At 50.3% G+C, this 24,701-nt stretch overlaps 1 protein-coding gene across 3 annotated transcripts in view; it reads right to left on the minus strand.

Moving 5' to 3' along the window:
• The window catches only part of RPS6KA2 (ribosomal protein S6 kinase A2), a 355,983-nt gene that overhangs the window by 247,322 nt on the left and 83,960 nt on the right, over positions 1–24,701 (minus strand). The gene's annotated exons all lie outside the window — the stretch shown is intronic.

Genomic DNA, 24,701 nt, shown 5'->3' on the forward strand with positions numbered 1-24,701 from the left:
TCAGAACATGCAAATCTGTGGCAGCTTTTCACATGAAGAAGGTGTGAGGGTTTTTTGTGTTTCTTTTATGTTTATTCATTTTTGAGAGAGAGAGAGAGAGAGAGAGAGAGAGAGAGCAAGGGAGGGGCAGAGAGAGAGGGGGACACAGAATCCGAAGCGGGCTCCAGCCTCCGAGCTGTCAGCATAGAGCCCGACGCGGGGCTCGAACCCACAGACCACGAGATCATGACCTGAGCCGAAGTTGGACGCTCAACCGACTGAGTCCCCCCCCCACCAGGCGCCCAGGTTTTTTATTTTTCGAATCCCACCTGATTAATAAAATGAGAAGAGAAACAAATATAGGGGAAGCTCAGGGGGATGAAGGAGTAGATTTTCGACCGACTGACTGCGGAGGAAAACCCAGACAGCAGCTGCTGGTTTTTGCTGTTCTTTCAAACGAAATCTGGGTCACGGCCCTGGGCGGAAATGCAAAAGCGTTCACTCAGGATACGAAGGGAGGAGGGGGGGAGGAGGGAGAGGGAGGACGGACACATGGCCTCACGGTGGCCGAAAGTACTCACAGAACAAACGCAGTTATCATAAAAGTCCTAGAAGCAGAGCCCTTCCTGACCTCATGCAGCCTCTTGCTGAGACTCCCTGCACGAGCAAGAAAACACGCCCACCAAACCGGGTCCGTGAAATACTCAGCGCGAAACCAGAGGCAAAAGGAAGGGAGTCTTGCCTGTGACATCCTGTGGGTCAATTTTGAGCACGTTCTCTGCGGCGGGTGATGTCGTGGCGAGGTTTAAAGCACAGAGGAAGCCGACCGGCTCACCGGGGCGCCTGCCACGGTCAGTCCGTCGTCGCCCGCGTCAGCCCCATCGCTGCCACGACACCCAGCTCGAAGCCCCGCTGCTTCGTGCCTCAGTTTCCACCGTGGCTCGCCTGATCTCAAGAACTCCACTGGGCTAGCCACTGACAACAGTGTGAATTCCCTGGTCGGTCATCTGAGGCGACCCTACCTGTCCCATCACCCGGCATAACCCCAGCCCCCAGCGTGCCACGTAGGTCACCCTAACATTCCACACAGGGTGGGCCGTGGAAGGGCTTGTTCTCCAGCTTTGTCTGGGGGCTACTGGAGACAAAGGAGACAAAGGGGAAAGTTCACGGACAGTGGGGTGGGGAAGGGTGGGGGTGCCAGACACATAGAGCATGGTCTGCTTACGTTCCAGAATGTTCCAAGAATACAAATCAGCACGCTGGAAATGACCCGGCTTCTCTCATAATTAACTTGTACCTGGGGCAGATACATTTGATATAGATTTTCAGAGTAATGATTGTTTTATTGATTTGCTTGTCATTTTCTTACAAAGACAGAAACGGCGCTGAGTCTACCCTCACTCCCCTTTCATTAGCTCCCTTAGTCACAAGCACAAGGGTAGGAGTGAAGTTCTCTCTGCTGCGGGCTGCCATTCAGACCGGCCGCCAGCAGCAGCCAGACGCTGGCCTGGGGGAGAAGCGAGTGCCTGACAGTTTCTTGGGCAACATTGCTCGGCCATTTTAGGCTGCTTTTCAGCCTCCAAGAGGATACCTGAGCCAATTCGTCAGGAAAAACGAAAAGCCTTTGAAAATAATTTTCACGTTAAAAAACATGAAGCATTCCATGTTTGCTTGAATAAAATAATCTTTTTTTTTTAATTTTTTTTTCTTAATGTTTTTATTTATTTTTGAGACAGAGAGAAACAGAGCATGAGCAGGGAAGGGGCAGAGAGAGAGGGAGACACAGAATCGGAAGCAGGCTCCAGGCTCTGAGCTATCAGCACAGAGCCCGATGCAGGACTTGAGCTCACCAACTGTGAGATCATGACCTGGGCCGAAGTCGGATGCTCAACCGGCTGAGCCACCCAGGCGCCCCTGAATAAAATTAATAATCTTAAGGCCATATCGAAACCTCAACCAATGCATACTGACTTTTTTTTTAGGTTTACTTATTTTGAGAGAGACAGAGCAAGTGGGAGAGGGGCAGAGAGAGAGAATCCCAGGCAGGCTCCATGCTGTCAGCGCAGAACCTGACACGGGGCTCGAACCCACCAACCATGAGATCATGACGTGAGCCGAAGTCGAGAGTCGGACGCTTAACTAAGCCACCCAGGCGCCCCGTGTTGACTTTTTAATCATACAATAAAATACAAACCATCTGAAAATACAAGAAGTTTGTGCACACATTCCCTTTAAAATTGTCAAAATAACTGGGCCCCAAAACATGGATGAATAAGGATGTGTTTCCAAGAAAGTAACCAGCAGCTGTTTCAATGGAGATGGATCTCAAGATCTCACTGACTGTTGCCAGAGACCTCACACCAGGCCACGCAAACCCAGCAAATGCTCCGAGATCAATTACATCTCAATCGCTGACCTTGAGTTCATGAAGAGCGAAATCCCAATATCTTTAAACACATTCATTCACCAGGTCTTAATTAATTAATGAAATAGGGGAGGAGAAGGTTTGAAGGCTACATATCCGGCCGTTAAGTTTTTTCTTACTCGCCTGTGTGCCTGCACACGTGTACACGTGCGCACACGAACAATCGAACACTTAAAAATGACTAAGAATTGCAGGAAGCAAGGACCTTGAGGACTGTTTACTAACCACACGGAAGAAATCCTCATTTTTGACCAGGGGTTGACTCTGGCAACATGGCCAGGAGGTTCCAGCTGCAATCAGCAAAATGTCCCTGTAGAGGGTCAGACGGTAAACACTTCAGGGGCCACACGGCCTCTGCCGTGCTCCCCTCTGTCGCTGTCGCGGGGTGACGCCCGTAGACAGCAGGTGAGCGGATGAGTGTGGCTTTACTTACGGAAAGTGAAATTTGAATTTCATGTAATTTTCATGTATCATGAAAATTTTCACACTTTTCCCCCACCCATTTCAAAACACGTGAAACTTAATGCCTAGCTCATGGACCACACTGGTCTGATGTCACCTGATGTCCCCGACATGGTGCCAACGTCCCCTGAGGGTCAACAGAGGGCTACCGTTTCCATGGTGAAACCCAGAAGGAACCACAGCCAAAGTGTGGAGGCAATTCCAGAGAGACCAAGAGGAGGGAGGGGCTCCTTCCTGGAGAGAGAGGTGCCGGGGTGAGCGCAGGCCCTTCCGAGTTCCTCCCACCACCCTGGCTGGTGCTCTGGGAGAGCTGTTCCTCATCCCTTTGGGGTCAGTTCAGTTCTTTGTTTCTGCCCGATCCTTAACTGCCACCTCCTAAAACGGCCCCGGGCACTCAGAGTCTTCTCCCTTTTTCACTTCACACACCCAGAAGGTATGCAAGGTTTCATACCAGTAAGAACTCTAGATGAATCCACGCCTGCTCCACTCTGCCATTGCTCATTTAATACCGACACCTGCACAGCCCAGGTTGTCTGTAGTGATTTCTCTGTGTGTCCACTTCTATTTTGAATGATTTCCCGAACCCCATGATGGTTATTCTGGATTCAGTCGAGAGTCTGATTAGATATTATTAAATACATCAGAACACGAAGGATTGAGCGAATGTATCTCACATTCTGCTCACTTATCGTTAAAACACTCATCAATGGGGAGATATGCCATCATCATTTTTCAGATTGGAAACTACTACTTTCTGCTCAGGAATCACAAGGGGGCATGATTATTAACCTTGCACTCTTTCTGGGGCGCCTGGGGGGCTCAGTCGGTTAAGCACCCAACTTCGGCTCAGGTCATGATCTCGCAGTTCGTGGGTTCGAGCCCCGCGTCGGACTCTGTGCTGACAGCTCGGAGCCTGGAGCCTGCTTTGGATTCTGTGTCTCCCTCTCTCTCTGCCCCTTCCCCGCTTGTACTTTGTCTCTCTGTCTCTCTCTCTGCCTCTCAAAAATAAACATTAAAAAAATTTTTTTCTTAAAATCTTCCCTTCTTTCTAATAAATGTCGCAGTAGATACGTGGGAAATCTTACAGGGAATGTTCATATTATAATCTGCAAATTCTATGTCCCAACATTCAACCACAATCTGCAGAGAGGAAATTATGTCGAATTTCACAGAAATGACAACCTTGGGATGTGTGGGAGAAAGAACGTAGATCTAAACATTCAGCTGGCTTAAATCCCCGGATGAGAAATCGAGAAATGCTCAAACCTCCAAATCTTAAGACCTCTTTCTTATCAGTATTGACTCTCAGTTCTGTAAGCACTTCTCATAGTAATAATTCAATGCATATCTTAAAATAATAAAACACTGTAAAATAGACATCCTTTCATGAAATAACTATTCACATTTTAAGTGGTAAGTACCCAAATGTTTGGTGAAGCCTATCCAACATAACTACCGTTCGGTGAACACCTATTATGTGCTAAGAACGTGGGTACTTTATAAACTCTCTAGAGGGAAGCGCAATATTAATTATGATATTCATCTTCCAAGCTCACTATAAAGAATAGGTTTCTGGGGCGCCTGGGTGGCTCCGTCGGTTAAGCGTCCGACTTCAGCTCAGGTCATGATCTCACAGTTTGTGGGTTCGAGCCCCATGTCGGGCTCTGTGCTGACAGCTCAGAGCCTGGAGCCTGTTTCTGATTCTGTGTCTCCCTCTCTCTCTGACCCTCCCCCATTCATGCTGTCTCTCCCTGTCTCAAAAATAAATAAACGTTAAAAAAAAAATTTAAAAAAATTAAATTAAATTAAATTAAATTTAAAAATAAAATATCTTCGGGCGCCTGGGTGGCTCAGTCGGTTAAGCATCTGACTCCAGCTCAGGTCACAATCCCACAGTTCGTGAGTTCGAGCCTCATGTCCGGCTCTGTGCTGACAGCTCAGAGCCCGGAGCCTGCTTTGGATTCTGTGTCTCCCTCTCTGTCTGCTCCTCCCCTGCTCACACTCTGTCTCTCTCTCCCAGAAATAAATAAAGGTTTAAAAATATTTTTTAAAAAAGAATAGGTTTCGAATAATCATAATCAAAAGATGAAATGGTTAACTAAACAAAAGGACTAATGTTTCTGTGTCAGCGGATGGTATTGAAAGTTGAATGCCACCCACGCACCTTTCCCCAGAGGGAGCCAGCTAACCCAGAAGGAAACCCAAAGCTGTCTGACCCAGAAACAGAGCCATCAACCACCGTGCAAAACCGCCTCGGAAACCAACCAACAAACAAACCGTAAGACAAAGAAAGCCGTTATCGCAGGAAATTGAGTAAGACTTGAGCAAGAAACTAGCATCGAATGATTGGCCGAGATGGTTTGGACATCTTCCTAATTCAAACTGGGAACAAGACTTGGTAATAAAGCAATGTATTTTATTTACTTATCAAACGTCTAGTCCTATCGTCTCACGTTATTCGCGTGGCCCCGTTAGGTCATTATCCACACCCTGGTTTCACCGGGAAGGCAGAGGAGGTGTGGGGAATTGAGCTCCTACAAAGCAACGAAGCCAAGCCCGCCCTGCCGTCGAACCGCACGGAACACCTCCCGCAAAGCGTCCTAGCATCTGTGCAGTAAACTCCCATATCTGACCTAAGGTACTTGAGAAGATACTTTCTGAGAAGTTGCACGTCTGAGGTTACATGGTGACTTCTCTGTGTAACACAGACTTCACAGAGAACGCAAGTGGCTTGCGTGTCCGCGACCCCCGAGCGCCCACGAGTGCGCCATTGCCATCTTCTGAGATGGGTGGTTGCTTGTGGATTTCATGAGGATCTCAACTCGGAATCTATAACTAAGATTGCCGTGACTGATGAAAGGGCTTCTGCTGAAGCGGTTACAGACCAGGGCAAATTAAGTAACAAAAGGGCACACGCCGGAGACCTCGGCAGAGCCACTGGGGGACCCTCTCCTCGGGCACGGTTTCCAAAACGCTTACAGCCGCCCGCAAGACAGGAAGGCCACCAGAGAGGAAGAGCTGTGGTGCAGCAAACCCAGAAAAGAATCCGCTAGCCAGACCGAAGCACGGGAGTCCGTCTCTGGGCGTCCCCTCGCTTGCAGCACTCGCGAAACACACTCCATCTCCCCGTGATGGGACAGGCGTCAAAGGAGACTTGGTGGCTGGGAGGCCAAACCAACGCCATGGGTGGGGCCTGGTGGGGCCGGCAGAAGTCAGTCTGCTGCTGTGGACGCAAATAGCCACTCGTCCAAGCCCGTTTCCGCACCCTTACGACGAGGAAGTTAGAGCCGAGGACCGCGGGGTCCTCCCCGGCTCTGACATCTCACGGCTGCGACTCCGAGGCCAAGGCGGGGACTTGTTTGGGCAAGCTGGGGCTGGCAGTGGGCAGAACGATGGTCCCGAGACACGCCTGCCTCATTGTTTTCTAGAAAAACACCAACGCCCTAAATGCCCATCTCTAAGGAAATGACTTAACACACCACGGCAATTTCCTGCTGCTGTTGAAAAGAATAATGGAGACTTACCTCCAAGACATGCCGTGGAGTGGAAAAGACAAACCGCAGTTATTATTATACGAACCCTCTCAAAATACTGTTGTATATTTTACATAACCAAACACGAGTTTCTAACCATAAGAAGAAAACCACCGTGAAGACAGGTCCCCTTGGTAGGCCAGGAATTGGGGTAGGATATATTTGAGAGTCTAAGACTCTTGGTGTTTCACAAGGCTTTTCCATTCTAATAACGACGAGAAGTCTAGGGCATCTGGGGTGTCTGTTCCTTGACTGCAGCTGCCCTAAGGCCGTAGTGGCTCAGGTCACTTGGCGAGCCTGGTTGCACAGAATCGGCCTTTCCGGTGGGTCTGTCCGCACCTGCTCCAGAGCAAGCAGACATGACATCCAGGAGAGGACGCACAGCCAGAGGCCACGGCCCAGCACGCGGGACCCCACCAGTCCAGCCGAGAGCCCCCAGAGACGGACAGACGGTCACAGTCAGTGGGGCCCGGACAGCCGGCGACACCGTGAGGAGGGGCAATGCTGGACGGAGCACGGAGGGGTCTAGAAAACCCCATCTTTGTGTCTGATCAACACGACCCTACAGAGGAAGCCTCCGGATTGGGGTGAGGACGTCTGACTCCGAGCCCCCCACTCGGCCAGTACGCGAGTGCGGGCTGTAGGTTCTCTGAGCGGCAGCTTCCTCATCTGGAAAATACAGATAACAGTGACCGCTTCGCACCCCACGTGGCAGATTTGGAAATCAATGAGGTAACACGCGGAAGGTCAGCTGCAGACCAGAAAGTTCTTCAAGTGCACATCCGCAGCAGCAGGCTGGCCTTGAACGTGTTTCAAAGCTACGACTCTCACTCCAGAGGAAAGGGCAGTCAAGAGGGGAAAGAGAGAGGTGGCCGGTAGAACGCAGCACCCTCAGAAGACAGGCAGGGGTAAAAGGGAAAGAAGGGACGTAGGCAGTTTATCGAGGGATTCAGCCGAGGCCCCGCAACACGCGAAGGCCCACACGTTATCGATCACGAAGGCGGTTCTGTGGCGTGCTTGAGACCAGACCCTCCAGCCAGGCTGCTCAGGCCCAAATCCTACATCCACCTTTCATGAGCTGTGTGACCCTGGGCAAGTGACTTAACCTCTCTGCTTTTTCTCTGCCTCTTCTGTAAAATACAACGATAGGATCGCTTCGTAGGTGGTGAGGAGGAGTTAATGCTTATAAAGTACGTAGCTCAGTGCCCGGCACACAGGAAGCACCGTGTAGTTATTTGTGAAGTCAAGACGACGTGACCTCGGTCCGTGTGCCCACCACCGCACGTTCACCACCCGAGCCATCAAGACTCCCTCGGACGTTTCCATGGCGTTCTGTAGTGCCTGGTGCCTCTTCCAGCTTCCTGTACTTACCACTCACTGCACACGCTGGTGGGGACCTTTTGAGCATTTCATTCATTCATTCATTCATTCAAATACTGCAAGGTCTTCTGGGGGCCGCAAAGGACAGAGTTAGAGCCTTCATGTCCACGGTGCTGATCATTAAGGAAGGGGTGATTATTTCAGGGCCGTGCGCGACCCCTTTGGCAAATCTCTCCCCTGCTGGCAGAGAACTGAAGTTTTAGCAGTTACTCATTGCCCCCCACGCTGGCAGCCCCTCCGTCTTTCTTCCGTCATCCAGTGGGGACGACCAAAGGCAGCGTCCCTGCGGGTCTCCTTCTGCGTGACGACAGCCCTCTGCAACTTCATCCCCGTCTTGAATCTCTCCCTCACCCGGGGTGTCTCCAGAAGGTGTTTGCTTTTCTTTCAATTATTTAATTTGTATTTTAGAGAGAAAGAGAGAGCGCACGAGTGGGGGAGAGGGGCGGAGAGAGAGGAGAGAGAGAATCTCAAGCAGGCTTCACGTGTAGCACAGCCCTTCGGCCAGTGTGCGAGCTTGGGGTGTGCCCGATGTGGGGCTCGATCCCACAGCCCTGGGATGGTGACCTGAGTCAACACCAAGAGTCAGACACCTGACCGACTGAGCCACCCAGGTGCCCCAGGGTGTTTTTGTTTTTGTTTTTCAAGAAAACACTTGTAGAAGACCTAGTTTTTAAAATGGCTCCTTCTGGAAAGAACAATTTCAGTCTTCTGAACAAAAGTCACACATGAACACGTTAGCCCCTCTTCAGAACAGTGGGGCGTCGTTGCACTGGTGGATTGCAATCGACTGCGAATGAGCTCTTCATTCCCAGGCAGAACCCCATGGAAAGGCCAGCCCCGCACACCCAGCTGCTCTGGAATGTTCTGCAATAAGAATTAGCAGAACTGGGAGTTTAATGGAAGCCCCTTCCTTGTTCTGCAAACTCGATCTGTCCACTAAGCTGTCTGCCTCAGAAACTGCCAACTCAGAGGAGAAAGGCGGGCACCAAAGTTGGGTCAGATCCAAGCCCTTCGCCCCCAAAACAGCCGTTTCCGTGACCCTGCCCTGCCCGCCAGGACACCACCATTGCCACGAAACACGTACGCACCCATTTCACACGCGTAGAGTTATTACACTGGTTGATTTTATTTTTAATATCATAAGAGTAACTGCAACCTGTAGCAGGAAAGCAGAATATGGACAAAAATATAATCAAAATATAGTATGATCCTGGGGCACCTGGGTGGCTCAGTCGGTTAAGCATCCGACTTCAGCTCAGGTCATGATCTAACGGTTCATGGGTTCGAGCGCTATGTCGGGCTCCTGCTTCGGATTCTGTGTCTCCCTCTCTCTGCCCCTCTCCAGCTCGCACTCTGTATCCCTCTCTCAAAAATAAACATTAAAATTAAAAAAAAAAAGAATATAGTATGATCCGAAAAAACAGGAAGTGTAAGCAGAATAAATCAGCAGGTGCTAGTTTTCTCAGGGCTTAGTTATCAAACCCTGGACTTTCTGGAAAAGCAACCTACGCTCTGGGACTTGGTCAAGCGGACGTCAGGAGGCCCAAACAGTTCACTCTAAGTTCCAGCTCTGTGCTCCAACCACCGGGCGACACTGTCTCCTCTCAACACCACATCGGAACACACGTGGAAGGTGGAGACCCCTCCTCCTGTCCCTCAGGGGAAGGACAGGCCCCAACACATTTCAAGTGCGAGGGTGTTGCATGAGGCCGCACAGGCCTGCTACACAAGGAAGAAGCGGAGAAGGAGCGGGGCAGCCGGGAGGCGCGGGGCTCAGGTGGCCGGAAGCTTTCCCTGGTTTTCTTTCCCCCTTCCGGCCACAAGTTCAAACAGGGTAGGGTTCTAAAAATACTGTCCCCACATCGCAAGGAACCAGCAGACCACAGGGGTCACACCTTTGAGCTCAGCGTCACCTGTCAACCACCTGAGAGGGGCAGAATGCCCATTCGACGGTGAGTTCCTCACGTACCCTTTATCATCCTTTCTCTGGGGTTCTAGAAGAAAACTGCCACGACACCCTTCGGATAGGACTGCTGACGTCCGTCGTAGGTGGAAAACTTTTTCGTTTCCTTTATCTCATCCTCCGAAACGGGTGATGCTCTGCTTCTCGGAGCAAAGCACAGGGCGTCCCTTCTGGAGACCTGGCCTTCTTCGGTCTGCTCAGAGTTTCCTTCTGTGCTTCCCCCCGTTTCGACAGGAGCGAGCCCCTTATCTTCAGTTCAGGAATTCCATCCCGCTCTACCGTCCCGGAATAATTCCAGCTATTCTCTTTTGAGCACCCTCCACCCCTGTGGGCCCACGTGACTCCTCACGGCTCTCCGTGACGCCAGCACGAATCAGGCGTCCCCTGGAACGCCTCTAAGCTGACTGCAAGGTTTGGGGCCTGTATCTCCAGGGGGATATGGCAGAAGTGCTCTGTAAAGGTGACCACTATAAATTTTTTTTAATGTTTATTTATTTTTGAAGGAGAGAGAGAGACAGAGTGTGAGTGGGGGAAGGGCAGAGAGCGAGGGAGACACAGAATCCGAAGGAGGTTCCAGGCTCCGAGCTGTCAGCACAGAGCCCGACGCGGGGCTCGAACTCACAGACCGCGAGATCATGACCTGAGCCGAAGTCGGACGCTTGACCGACCGAGCCACCCAGGTGCCCCAAAGGTGACCAGTATAAAGGGGACTGAGTAGGGTCCAGATAAAGTTGTAAGAAAAACCAGAGGTGCGTTAGGGCAGAGGTGAGTTAGGGCTGACGGGCCTCGGCCAAGCCTCCCGGGTTGAGGCTGATTCTACGGCCCAGGAGCTCTGAGCCTGGCTCAAAGCGGGATCTGCACATTGTTCTGAAAAACTAAAGCACTGAGTCTTGAGGCCCAAATGAGGCACCCCGTGGGCACATACGTGCATTCCTCATGCATATACACGCGTGTGCTCTGCACATGAAGAGAGAGAGAGAGAGAGAGTGACCCACTCCCTGAAAATAGACCTCCCTTTCCGGTATCCATAAAGCATGTCACAAACATGTGTTCTTTTTCTCCCAAGAAGAACTCCGTCACTTCCTAAAAGTAGAATCCGTTCAGACCCTATTCTCCGACCACGGTGCAACACTCGAGACGTACGGCCCCGATGTTCTCCCCACCGTCCTGCTGGGACTTGAGTCCAGACGCGCCCTGGGCCCGGGCACAGGCAGTGCACGCGGCTCTGACTCCGGCGGGGACAGTGTCACAGTCGTCAAAACCCACCTGGGGCGAGGCAAGATTTCCTTGCTTTGTGGCTCTTCTCCTGCGTCGTCTGCTGCTTTGTTTCGCGAGCTTACGTGCTGCTGTTTGGAGTATGGCCCCGGGACGGGACGGCTTCTCTCCAAAGCGCTCTGTCACGGTCACAGTGAACATGTTTAGTGCTTGCTTCTTGAATTTCGCCCGGTTTGTTTTCATACTGCAAGCTGCTTCCTTTTTTGAAATCCTTTTAGTCCAGACTTCATAGTCAACCTTTCACAGATACGGTGCAATTTTTCATATAAATAGGTAGGTTTTACTTATTTTTTTTGGTTTTGGGTTTTTTTCTGCTTTATTTTGTTTTTTATTTACTTTTATTTGCCTTCATTTTATGCAGAATTTACTCCCAGATCGTACGTTTTCGTTTCTTCAGTTCCTTCTGGGATATCTCTTTCTTCTGTGCAACCTCCTCTCCTGGTTCCGGAACAATCTGCCCTGGGAGCGTCTCCATGTGGCAGGGCAACTCACGCATGGATGAGTCCGACCATGAGCCCTGTAAGTTCTGCACCACATCTTGGGGGTTTTGCTCACCTGGATGTGCTCAATGACCAAGAGTCTGTGTCTAACCCCTTAAGCTCAGCAACACTCCGTGCATTTTTGAAGCACGTGCAGTAAAAAATCAGGACTCTTTTTGGCCACCAACCCTGCTCCCATCCCCTCTGTGTGGCCAGCTCTACCACTGTAGCCACAGAATGGCACACATTGCTTCTGCAGAGTGACCTGCTTCTCATACTTGGTGGCCATTCCTATACGCACAGCCCGGGTGGCCTGGACAGTTTCACTCAGGTTCTCAAGTTCAACACGAAGCACTATCAACCATAGCCAAAAGTATGGAAAGAGCCCAAATGTCCATCGACAGATGAATGGATAAAGATGTGGTATACACATCCAACGGAGTATTACTCGGCAACCTACACGGATGGAACTGGAGGGTATTATGCTAAGCGAAATTAGAGAAAGACAAATATCCTGTGACTTCACTCACATGAGGACTTTAAGACACAGAACGGATGAACACAAGGGAAGGGAGGCAAAAATAATATAAAAACAGGGAGGGGGACAAAACAGAAGAGACTCTGAAATATGGAGAACAAACAGGGTTGCCGGAGGGGGGATGGGCTAAGTGGGGAAGGGGCATTAAGGAACCTACTGTTGCAATCAGTGTTGTACTATGTGTTAATTTGGATGTAAATTAAAAAAATAAATGAATCTTTTTTTTAAAAAGTCAGGGGCGCCTGGGTGGCTCAGTCGGTTAAACGTCCGACTTCAGCTCAGGTCAGGATCTCACAGTCTGTGGGTTCGAGCCCCGCGTCGGGCTCTGTGCTGACAGCTCAGAGCCTAGAGTCTGTTTCAGATTCTGTCTCCCTCTCTCTGACCCTCCCCCGTTCATGCTCTGTCTCTCTCTGTCTCAAAAATAAATAAAGGTTAAAAAAAAAAATTTAAAAGATCTGAACCTCTTGATCTGCATGACTTTGTGGGGTTTTCTGGGTCCAGGGGACAGGGAGCCATTTTCAGAGAGCCCCTCAGGCCACGTACAGGAAGAGTAGTTTTGCTCTGACTCAACCTGAGAATTATTTTTCACGTGTGTTCGCCACATGTATTCTGCGACGTGAAAACTCCGCTGGGGCTCAGTTTTGGTGCCATACTTACCATGTTTCCGGTTTCCTGGTTTCCTTTGCTTCCTACCTTTTGCCATTCGGCCCCATTTCTCAGTTTTGCGTTTTGTGTGTTTTCATCGCGTTGAGCCGTCCGCAGCTTGGTTTAATGGAGAGCTTTATGATAAACGGAAACTTCTATTCCTTGACTCATCCACTTTGCACAGGCTCCCTTAATAACACACCACGAAAGATAAACTTGTTCGCTCACTTCTCCGCGTCATTTTGGTTCTGGTGTCTTAAATTACAGTATTTCATTTTTCTAGTAATTCAATACCTGTACCCTTGATTTTATCAAACTGGCATCCTCTCTACGGGCTCAGTGATCTGGGCGTTGAGGAAATAGGCACAGACTCCCACCTTCTCTTCTGCCTTTTCGGTGCCTGATGTTATTTTACATGCTTAACACTGGTGGCGTTTACACCCTCTCCTGTCACAAAAGGGTCATTTGCCTTTGGCTCTATATCTAAGTAGACTCTATGTTTTCTTTTTCCCCTGGCTTTTCCAAGGACCCCTTGGCTTGCTGAACTCACTTAAAGAAAAAAACTTTGGAGCACTTTTTGAGCACCTGGCCGGCTCAATCGGTAGAACACCTGACCCTTGATCTCAGGGTCATGAGTTCAAGCCCCACGTTGGGCATGGAACCCACTTAAGAAAATAAATATTAAAAATAAATAAAGCTTGCAAAACAAAGATTACTATCACTCCAAGACCTGATTTCTCCTGTATTTAAATGTCTCAGAATCTTGTCCTTGAAGGTAGACCTTGGCTCCACATTTAAATCCTCTCCTCTGCTTGGCCACATGATGTTTTCTCTATAAAACATTACCCTTGAAAAATCTGCATGTGCTGTAATGTCCCAAATTCTAGAACTGATTTTTAACTCTTTGTTTCTAATATATTAAGATAAACAATTACCCTCTGTTGAAACTTATGACTGAAAATGACGAGATAACCCCAGAATTCAAACTATGACTTAAGAAATCTTATACATCCATGGGGCGCCTGGGGGGCTCAGTCAGTTCAGTGTCTGACTCTTGGTTTCGGCTCAAGTCACGATCTCACAGTCCGTGAGATCGAGCCCCACTTCGGGCTCTGCACCGACAGCTTGGAGCCTGCTTGGGATTCTCTCTCCCTCCTTCTCTCTCTGCCCCTCCCCTGCTCTCTCTCTCTCTCTCAAAATAAATAAATAACATTAAAATTATGTATATCCTTAAAAAAGAATCTTTTACTTCGAAAGAAAAATATTCAAACTTGCATTTAATTTTAAAGATCGATGGCGGAAGACACAAATTTACTTTGTTTCTATAGATTTGCCTATTCTGGACGTTTTGCTTCAATATCCCAGCACTTAGCAAAAATTGTTTTCGCTTTCTTTTTTTTTTTTAATTTTTTTTTTCAACGTTTATTTATTTTTGGGACAGAGAGAGACAGAGCATGAACGGGGAGGGGCAGAGAGAGAGGGAGACACAGAATCAGAACCAGGCTCCAGGCTCTGAGCCATCAGCCCAGAGCCTGACGCGGGGCTCGAACTCACGGACCGCGAGATCGTGACCTGGCTGAAGTCGGACGCTTAACCAACTGCACCACCCAGGCGCCCCTGTTTTCGCTTTCTTAAGACGTAGATGTTGACAAGATGCTAAACCGCCTTTTACATCTGACTGTCAATGAAAGAAAAACACATAAACCTTTTAAACATAAAAACGTTTTAAACACAAAAAGCATTTTAAAATGTGCCAGCAATCAGTCTAACAGTGAAGGTGGAGCCCGATGAGAGAAGTCTACCCTCCACGAAAGTGTGTGTTTCCAAAGTCCGGAAGCTCAGCTCTGAGTGAAGACGGACTACGAACATACCGAACTTGGAGGGGTGGACCGTGCACTTGTCTGTCCGGCTACTCAAGGGTCCGCACAGAGACGTCAGGGTTTGCTTTTATATAAATGCCCATTTATGTGTCAAGCTTTTATTCACCCACAGAACCCAACAGTCCTGCTCCTGTAGGGCTAAGCACCTTACATCAGAAGGGAGAGTTAAATGGGGAAAGGGTCTCACAGAGGGAAGGGACGAAGGAAAGGCAGGACGGGAGAAGGAAGACCCCCTCCGGGCACAGGGGCGGAGACGTGGGTGAGAAGCGGGGCCCCAGCGCTTGCTCGGTGGATGCGCATGTGTGTGCACGTGCATGGCATGGCGGGACACACAATCGGGCTGATCAGGCGGCAGACAAGGCGGATGGCACGTGTCCCTTGAGTGGGTCTCATTCATTCGGCCTCAAATGTCTCTGAAATACTTCGAGATGAGCCTCCTCTCCGGCCGCTGTCCCAGAGGTGCTGTCAGAGGACCAGAGTAGGACTCGTAACCATCATCCGGGCCCGCTCTCCATGGATGTGAGATTCAGGGGTGGCTCAACTCAACCGCCAAGGGCTCGGGAAATGAAAGTCCGGCCGAACGACTCTTTCCGGCAGCTTCCCTGTTGTTTTCCACTGACTTTGCCCTACGCAGCCGCCCCATCGCTACAAGACAAAGACCCTGAATGGACAGGCTGTCAGACTGCCAGATCCTGGACGAGTGGGACCCACGTTAGGTAACAGCGAAGACAACGGTTTCTCTCTTCTCGTGCAGGCTCTACGTTTATAAACACAGACAAGCACTGCTATTCGAAAGGAAAAGCTCTCTAGCTGAAAAATGATGCTAAGATTTGTAACACAGGCATCAAAGACACAGGTTGAGCCGGACTAACTTTACAGGATGCTTCATTCCCTAAACATTTAACCTGATGGAGCATCACCACAGATCACTCTTCTTTCTGAAGCCTACCGAGGGGCAGATGAAATATAAACACGAGGTCTGCCTGCTATCAGAGGTAAGCGACTTTTTGAACATGCTAAACAAGATTAGAAGTAAATCGCAGACAAGATTAGTCCTTCAAGACACAACCCAAAGGGAAGGAAGGTCTCTTCCACAGGTGGTGCTGGGGACACTGGAGATCCACACGCAGAAGGGTGAAATTAGACCCCTATCTTACCCCACTATAATCAAATAACTTGAAATGGATTAGAGACATAAACGGAAGCAGTGAAACCGTAAAACTCCTAACAGAAAACGGGAAAGCTCCTTGACTTTGGTCTTGGCGACGATTTCTTGGCTAGGACACTGAAACCACAAGCAACAAAAGCACAAATTAGGAAGCGGGACGACATCACGCTCAAGTTTCCGCGCAGCGGAAGAAGCAATCCACACAATGGAAAGGCAGCCGATGGAATCCTACACTATCCAAGTGTAAGGAACTCCTACAACCCAACGACAACAAAAACTAAACAATCCAATTAACAAACGGGCAGAGGAACTGAATAGACATTCTTCCAAAGAAGGCATCCAGATGGCCACGAGGTACATGAAAAGATGCTCAACATCACTCATCACCAGGGAAACGCAAATCCAAACCACACTGAGATACCACCTGTCAAAACAAGTGATCACAGGGGTGCCTGGGTAATTCAATTGGTTAAGCGTCTGACTTTGGCTCGGGTCACGATCTCGCGGTGAGTTCGAGCCCCGCGTCGGGCTCTGTGCCGACAGCTCAGAGCCCGGAGCCCGCTTCGGATTCTGTGTCTCCCTCTCCCTCTGACCCTCCCCCTGCTTAGGCTATGTCTCTCTCTAGCTCTCAAAAATGAATAAACATTAAAAAAATTTTTTTCAAAGACAAGAGATCACAAGTGCAGGTGAGGATGTGAAGAAAAGGAAACCCTCATGAACTGTTGGTGGGAATGTAAATTGGTGCATGAACAAGTTCTGGGGGTCAGACGTACAGCGTAGTGATTATAGTTAATAATAGTGTATTATACACTTGAAAGATGCTAAGCGAGTAGATCTTAAGTGTTCTCACCACACACACAGAAAAATGGTAATTATGTAATGGGATAGAGACGGCAGTTAATACCATGGTGGTGATCGTTGTGTCGAATCAGCACGCTGTATGCCTTAAACTTACATGATTATCACGTGTCAACTACATCTCCACAAAGCTGAGGGGATAAAAAAGATCAGCCGTTCAAAGGTAAACATTCGGCACAGGAAATCAGCAACATAAACACCTAAACTGACTGCACATCAAAAACTCTCAAGGATAGTGATGTGAAGAAACCAATGGGAACGTGATAGAATCAGGCCGAAAGATTGCATTTTTAAAGGAAGCGATCTCTACGTTAGTCTGTATATTTTCCACCGGGGTTTTAGGGCATTTCAAGTGAAGTTCTCATTATTTTTAACAAGAGCAAAATCTGCCATGTCTGCATGGAAATCTCAGGATTGGAAGGGACACAGAGGCCATCTAGACAGTTTTTTTTTTTTGTAATGTTTATTTATTTATTTGAGAGAGAGAGAGAGAGAGAGGGAGGGAGGGAGGAGAGAGAGAGAGAGAGAGAGAGAGAGAGAGAGAGAGAGAGAGAGAGAGAGAGACTCCCAAGCAGGCTCCACACTGTCGGTGCAGAGCCAGATGTGGGGCTTGAACCACGCACCGAGAAATCATGATTTGAGCTGAGATAGAGTTGGGCGCTTAACCGACTGAGACACCCAAGCGCCCCTAGAGAGTTTTTAGGCACAAAGCCCCCCTATGATGGGCCTTCCCGAGTACCACTGGGCCACCTGTTGTTCAAAGACAGCACTAGAAGCGGGTGGCTCCAACCGTTGAGCTGAAACCCTGCTTGGAAACTGACATGCTTCCTTCCTTCCCTCCCCTTCTCCACGTCTATTCCTGCTTGATCCTCTGGACCCACACATGACACACTTAATCGTGTTTTGTGCCAGCACCTCAAACAATTCAGCAGAGCAAAGCCTTCCAGTTTCCAAACCATGATTTTTTTTTACAACACCGGGGGCCAGGAACCCTCCTCATCACCATTCCGGTGGCTTCCCCGTGTGCTACAGTGTCCTTGAACCTTTATTGGTGTTGGCCATGGCTCACGCTTTCCACTAAGATAGCTTCCAAGCAATACACATTGGAGAATTGTGAGAAATCACTGAGGCAGGAAGCTAACTCACAGAAATGAAGCCAGTGAGCAAACACACAAGGCATTTGGCCAGTTGTGAAGAGAAAACCCCTCGGGCATCCCGTTTTTGCCACGGCAGGTGGAAGAGGACCAGACTGATCCTACGACTCGCCCGGAACACGTTCTCATTTTGACTGAGAAAACTTGAGTTCCTCTGATTTCTTTTCATTAAAAGAATTTTAATTATCTTTGTTCTTTGAGTGACGGTTTTTAAAATTATTACTCTCTCAAGCCTTTGATTACTTTCTTGCAGCCAAGTATTGGCTGGGGACATGGGCGATGTGCCCTGGGTCATCTGGTCTTCAGTGGGAGCTCAGGGTCTCGGGAGAGCAGGCTTCCAAGGACTTGACAACCAGGAGATTGTCTGTACGACGAAAACCTGCTGAATGACCGTTACTACCGTCAGAGGCCGCAAGTCGGGGCTCCCACCACCGTCTGCCGTGCAGGCTGGGACATGCAGGTGGCAGGGCTGCTCCTGTGACAACTCTGGGTTCCAGGGCGGGTGGTGGAGGGACCCCACAGCTGTTTGTCAGGAAAAACGTCAGGAATTGTCAGAGCCTGGAAAAACAGCAGCTACAAAACTGAAGACAGGAGACCAGACATGGGCTTCCGAAGCCGAGTGTTAGGGGAGGGTCAGGAAGGGAGGGTCTGGCCGGCAGCTCCAGGCGCCATTCCCAAGCTTGGTCACTCATCCAAGTCTGTGATGCCACAGGATGTGGGTAATGCTCGGGATCCTGAATGCAAGGGCTCCCAGGTTGTCTTAAAGAAACCCCCCATGGGGGCGCCTGGGTGGCTCAGTTGGTTGAGTGTCTGGCTTTTGATTTCAGCTCAGGTCATGATCTCAGCGTCCTGGGATCGAGCCCCACATCGGGCTCTGCCCTGGGCATGGACCCTGCTTGGGATTCTCTCTCTCCCTCCGTCCCCTTTCCCGCTTGTGTGAGCCCTCCCGCACGCACGCGTTCTCTCTCTCTCTCATGAAAAAAATAATAAAAAAATTTTTTTAACTTACCAAAAAAATGTTTAGAAACCCCCTATGGTCCAAACTGACTCCAACCAGAGGAAGCTGGAAACTGTGTGGATTTTACAGCAGGATCAACACCACGTGTTCCTTCCTCATTTCCAAAATTGCCTTGTCTGGGTTTACAGATTACAGTTCTTTCTTCTACACGACTAACGAAGCCAGAGCGGGAACGCGAGCCTGGAGATGAGGTCCATCACAGACAAGTCTGTGGTTGCCCCACGGTCTTGGAAACCATCATTCTAGAGCACTGACCTTGGTATTTCTTAAACTTGAAGGGACCTACTCTCTCTGCACCCCTTGTTAGCTTAGTTTGGTTTACCTGGTAGCACTTGCTTCGTGATCTGCCCTTTAATAACCACATAGACAAAGACCTGAATACTGCAAGAAAAATGAAAAAAATCCGATGAAACGCGGACTCCCTTCGCGTGCCTGGTGTGGATGGTGCTCCTAACGGGTCCTCCTCTCCTGACTCTTGCAGGGCCTTCCCGCCGGCTGGCCCTGAGCGCGGTGTGCTATTTACTCGGCCGCTGTCCGCCCAGGAGATGCGGAACCAAAGGCAGGGCCTAGAGGGACGTGCTTACTCTAACACCATGAGAGGGACAGCAAAGTCACCCGCCATTGTTTTCCATGTCATTTCTAATACAATCTACAAAAAAAAAAAAAAAAAAAAAGAATACAGAGAAGTTTTTTCTGGAGATTAAAAAAAAAAGTTACTAGAACTTTCTAATCCCTCCTTCTCGACCGACTAGCCAGACAGGCTGCTCACAATCAATGCAGTCCAGGGGGAATGCATCCCTGAGCGTATCCGGTTGGAGGAGAATCAGACCACACAGCAGAGAGTGGAGAGAACGTTCGCGTCCTGAACCGCACAGATGTTTTCCAAGCCAGCTTCCAGAGGAAGAAAATGCTTGTGTCCCCCGCCACCAAGGATGCCCAAGTCCTCACCCCATAATCTCAGAATGTCACCTTCTTTGGAAATAGGGTCCTTTGCAGATGATCAAGTTGGAATGAGGTCATCGGGGGGGAGGGGATCTTCATCCCATGTGACTGGTGCCCCTGTGCAAAGGGGAGATGTGGACACAGACACACACACACAGGGGGGACGCCATCAAAGATGGAAATCGGAGTGTCGGTGCCACGGGCCAAGGAACCCCGAGGGCAGCTAGCAAACCACGTGAGCCAGCAGGGAAGCCTGGAGCAGGTTCATGGCCTCTGAAGGGGCCACGCTGGGATTTCACCCACACCTGATCTTGGACCCCCCCGCCCCCAGGACCGTGACAAATTAATGTCTGACGCGTAAGCCACCCTCAGGGGGGACTCTATTACGGCAGTCCCAGCAAACTAATACAGACGTGAAATAATCATTTTTGAAACTTGACTTAAAAAGTTCCATCATCGGGGCACCTGGGTGGCTCAGTCGGTTGAGTATGTGACTCTCAGTTTCAGCTCAGGTCAATATCTCAGGGTTTCATGAGTTCGAGCCCCACAGTGGGTTCTTTGCTGACAGCGTGCAACCTGCTTGGGATTCTCTCTCTCTCCCTCTCTCTCTGTCTCTCCCCTGCTCATGCTCCCTCTAAAAAAATACATAAATAGTTCTATCTGTCCAATTTCCTTTGCTCTCCACCCTGCTCCCCTTCCTCCCCTTCCCTGCCTGACTCTCCCGTGCAGACCTTCCTACCCAATTCCAGAGACGGAGCACAGGGCTGTGGATTTAAGTCAGAGGCCAAGGGTCCACCAGCCAGTGGGCTGCTGCTGGCCAAGCCACTCTCCCACCCCTGGTGTTAGAGCAACCTTGAGTTGTCTGGCTCCAGCTGAGCTAAGCATCGCCTCTGACCTGCTCTCGTGGATGGGCTCCCTGCCCCCACCTCCGGCCACACCACCCAGCACAGGTTGGCTCCCGGGTGGGGTGATGGCTGGGACGGGCCCCCTGCCTGCTGAGGGAAGGGGGATGGCCTCAGGGCGGGGGTGGGGGGGAGATCCGGACGGGCACTGCGCATCCCACACAAACACACTATCTGTTTCTAAAATCTACTGGGAACCAATCAATCAATAGTGGTTTCTGGGCCCAGGAGACAGTTCTACTAAGAAGCCTTACGACAGAAGGCCGGAAACCCCTGGTAAAGTTGAAAATGCCCTGTTACTCCGAGATTCCCATTCTAGGCACACGGGGAGGGAGAAGGGACGGGAGGAGCCACACGTTGGGTGTCGAAAACAGGGGCGCCTGGGTGGCGCAGTCAGTTAAGCATCCGACTTCAGCCAGGTCACGATCTCGCGGTCCGTGAGTTCGAGCCCTGCGTCAGGCTCTGGGCTGATGGCTCAGAGCCTGGAGCCTGTTTCCCATTCTGTGTCTCCCTCTCTCTCTGCCCTCCCCCGTTCATGCTCTGTCTCTCTCTATCCCAAAAATAAATAAACGTTGAAAAAAAAATTAAAAAAAAAAAAAAGAAAACAAACAGGAAATAGTCCCAGGCTGGAACGCTGAGAGGCCCTGAAAAGGACTGAACCACAGACGTAGGAAAATCTAAGCGACAACGTGGGGTGAAACACACAACCTGCAGAATGACAGGCGTCGTGGTTTCAGTTTTTTCATTACATAAATTTTAAGCTACACAAAGCTATTCTGTATATTATTTTTTAATACACACGTACTCTTAACAAAAAGCACAAAAGTGGAGGGGAAGGCATTGTACCAAAGTCTTATTAGCCACGGCTGTGGAGGCGGGAAAGGACTAGAAATACTAACGTCAAAATACTTTTTTTTGCAGAATTTCATTTTTTTTTCTTTCTCTTTTGGTTTTACTACAAAAAAGAAAGACAAAAAAAAAAAAAAGCCAAAATATTAACATATCAAAGTAGACGCTAGGAACCTCATACCTTGTTGAATTTTTCCAAAATTCCTCTACCGTTTGATGACCTCCTCTAAAATATCCAAATGGGAAAAAACATTCTTAAGAGTAGTCCTCCCCATCGGGATACGGTGCTCTCAGAAAGAGGAGTGCACTCCAAAGCGGTTCCACGGGATCCAGTGTTCAGAGGCCACCGGCCACCCAAGAGAGAGCTGGTCAGTCACCGGGCCTCCTGGACCAAGCTCACCAGGGGCTGGCCTCCTGGCCGGACGAGACGGCCACAAAGCACCATGAGCCCTGGCTCAGGGAGCCAGGAATCATTTCACCTTGCCTTAGAAGCTGTCACAGCTTGAAAAGCAGCCCCCAATCCTGATGCCATTCAGCAAGCATCACCATTCTATGTTCCAGAGCACTGAATATTCACCAGGAATTAAGAACAGTGCCCCCTTTGTGGGGACTGCTGTCCAGGGAAACAGTGGATCATGGGGACGCCTCCAAACTGTTCAGTGCAGAGGGGACAGGTACAATGGGAGGCCTCAGGAGCCTCTTCCAGAAGACACGATGCTAGACGTGAACCCTGAAGGCAGGGGCAGTGGTTGGCCAGAACAAAGCCTCGAGGAATCCCAGGTACACGTCCTTGGCTGGGCCCTCACTGCTCAGGTCAATCCTGTACCCTGGAGCGGTGGTAGGGAGTCAGCTGGCTCTCATTTTAGATAAGTTCTGCTTCCCTGGGATCTTCCAGGACACATAACCCTGAACTCAGTCACCTAACACGCCTCAAACATTGTTCCAGACAAGTCAGCAGCATATGAAAGCCTGCTCTCTTCTCCGCAGAAAATGTACCCTAGACATTCCCCCAAATGTCACCTCTCTCTCTCTGGGGGTTCAGGACCCTCCTCCATGGGGCTTTCATGTGTCTGGGGGCAGGAGAGGGGTCAGCGAGCGCTCCTGGCCCAGCCAGACCGCCCTGTGTCAGTCCGGGCCTCGAGGATTCTACACCAAGTGATACTTGGCCGTGACGTTCTCAGCTTGTTGAAGGGAAAGTCTGCGGACACCTGCGGCATCAGGCTGCAGGGCAGAGGTGATTGTACTGTTCCTAACGTCTGATAACCCGCTTTACGGACCCCAGGGAGCGAGGTCTACCCAGCCAGTAACAAGAGCAGCTTGACTCACCTGGATCGCTGTACTGCTTGGAGACGGAAATGCCTGGAGTGTTCTCTTGCACTGACATCTAGGGAACTTAGGAGTAGACAAGGTGAGGACACACGCATTCCCAAAAGACGCAGGGGCCCCACGGTAGGAGCTGTGGGCACCAGCCTCATGGCTGTTCTCGTCCTGCCCTCAGCCCCTGGGTCTGCTCGTACCGTAATTCTGACGTCACCTTGCAGCATGGATGTATGTCCTTCATATCATACCCTTGCCGCTTAGGAGAGGGGAGGTGGGCAGGCCTCAGAGGGGAGTCCGCGGCCAAAGGAAAGCTCCTGGGTTTCCTTGTGAGAGAGGACCGGAGTGAGTCCGTGGGCCGAGTGGGGGGCACCGGCACTCAGGGGAGAGGGCGAAGTGCACAAGGTAAGGGTTCCGGGGATGCTGTCAGGGCAGGGGTGAAGCTGCCGCGAGAGGGGGTGTCGGCCCCAAACAGGGGGAGGGCCCCATCCTCGGAGGCTGCCGCAAGCAGGTGCAGGCTGTCGGGGCAAAGATCCACTGGTCAGAGGGAGACAGGAACCGAGGTGATCGCTCTTTCTCCAACGCGGGAGCCGCGGTCCTGTGTTCAGAAGTCCCCAGTGGCCTCAGTGTGTCGGGGTGACCGCTGCAGGCACGGGGGAGCGGTGCCCACAGCGGCCCACGCAGGACAGAGAGTGGCTACTGGTTCACAACAGGCCTGGGCAGAACGCGACCCCTCTTGCCCTCTGGTTTTCTGCTTCCTGTTAGCAGGCGTGGACCTTCTGGAGTGTTTAGACTGGGAAGGATTACAAACACGAGGTTTCCTCCCTAAGCACCATCTGCTTGGGTGGAAAAGAGATACTCAGACTCTTGGAAAGAAACACGGGTCATGAGCGACGGCACTGACCCCTTACGCTTCAGGAGGGCGTAACCCCTCTGCTCACGCGCAGCGGCTCGCGGTCTCGTGTCCTCGGGAAGTTCCAGGCATCGGTTCTTTCACGTGCCAAGGAAAATACTCAGCCATTATTCCAGAAGAGCATCAAGAGACCTCACGAGTTCACACACAGGTACGGGGGCCAGACAGCAGCGCGAGAACAATATGCAGGTTTACTGTCCCCGCGATGCGGCACCTGTCACCACACACGCCAGGCTGCGGCACACCCGAGTCCGTGGATGCTGAGCCAGCCCTAAGCAGAGCCGTGTTTTATTTCTAAGGCAATTTCTCCTTCAGGGGCAGTTAAATATTTTATAAATTTGTCTCACGAAGGATTAGGCAAACTCACCTTTCCCATAACAGACTTCCCACGCGCAGAACGATAAAATACCACCGATTTGGAAAGTGCGCATCCCTTGTTACCGCAACCGGTAAAACATTATACAGACGGAGGGGAGTCTCAGCGTATGCATTACGAAGCTCTGCGCCTATGTCCCTGTGCTATTTCAGATCCACTTTCCAAGTCGTGACTCACAGTAAGACAACCTCGGACTAAATTCCCAGCAAACCTGAAAGAGCGTTGAGAAGTCACTTATTCGCCTGGGAGACGCTTTGGCGGCATAAGCGAAGCTGGAAATGATAGTTCTTCCCTCTCCAGCAGCCCGGCTTCCAGGGACGCGCCACAGGCGCACAGAGTATGGCAACGATTTGCAAAGCAAACTAACAATAGGACCAAAACGCTGTGAATGTCTACAGGTCAGAGAGTTGATGAAACGCCACCGTCGATGAGCTAAGGCTACATCCGAGCGCTCCGGAAAGCTCAGGGGGACAGAAGCAGAGACATGTCTGATTTACACGCACACGCTGGATCCGGCTGAACAATGTACTGATGGTTTTGTTAAAAACACGTCATGGGGTCTGTCAGCTAAGTGTCCGACGTCAGCTCAGGTCATGATCTCACGGTTTGCGAGTTCGAGCCCTCCCGTCGGGCTCTGTGCAGACA

This window comes from Puma concolor, chromosome B2 (assembly GCF_028749965.1).
Source record: "Puma concolor isolate L17-30 chromosome B2, mPumCon1.1.hap2, whole genome shotgun sequence".
Lineage (NCBI taxonomy): Eukaryota > Metazoa > Chordata > Mammalia > Carnivora > Felidae > Puma > Puma concolor.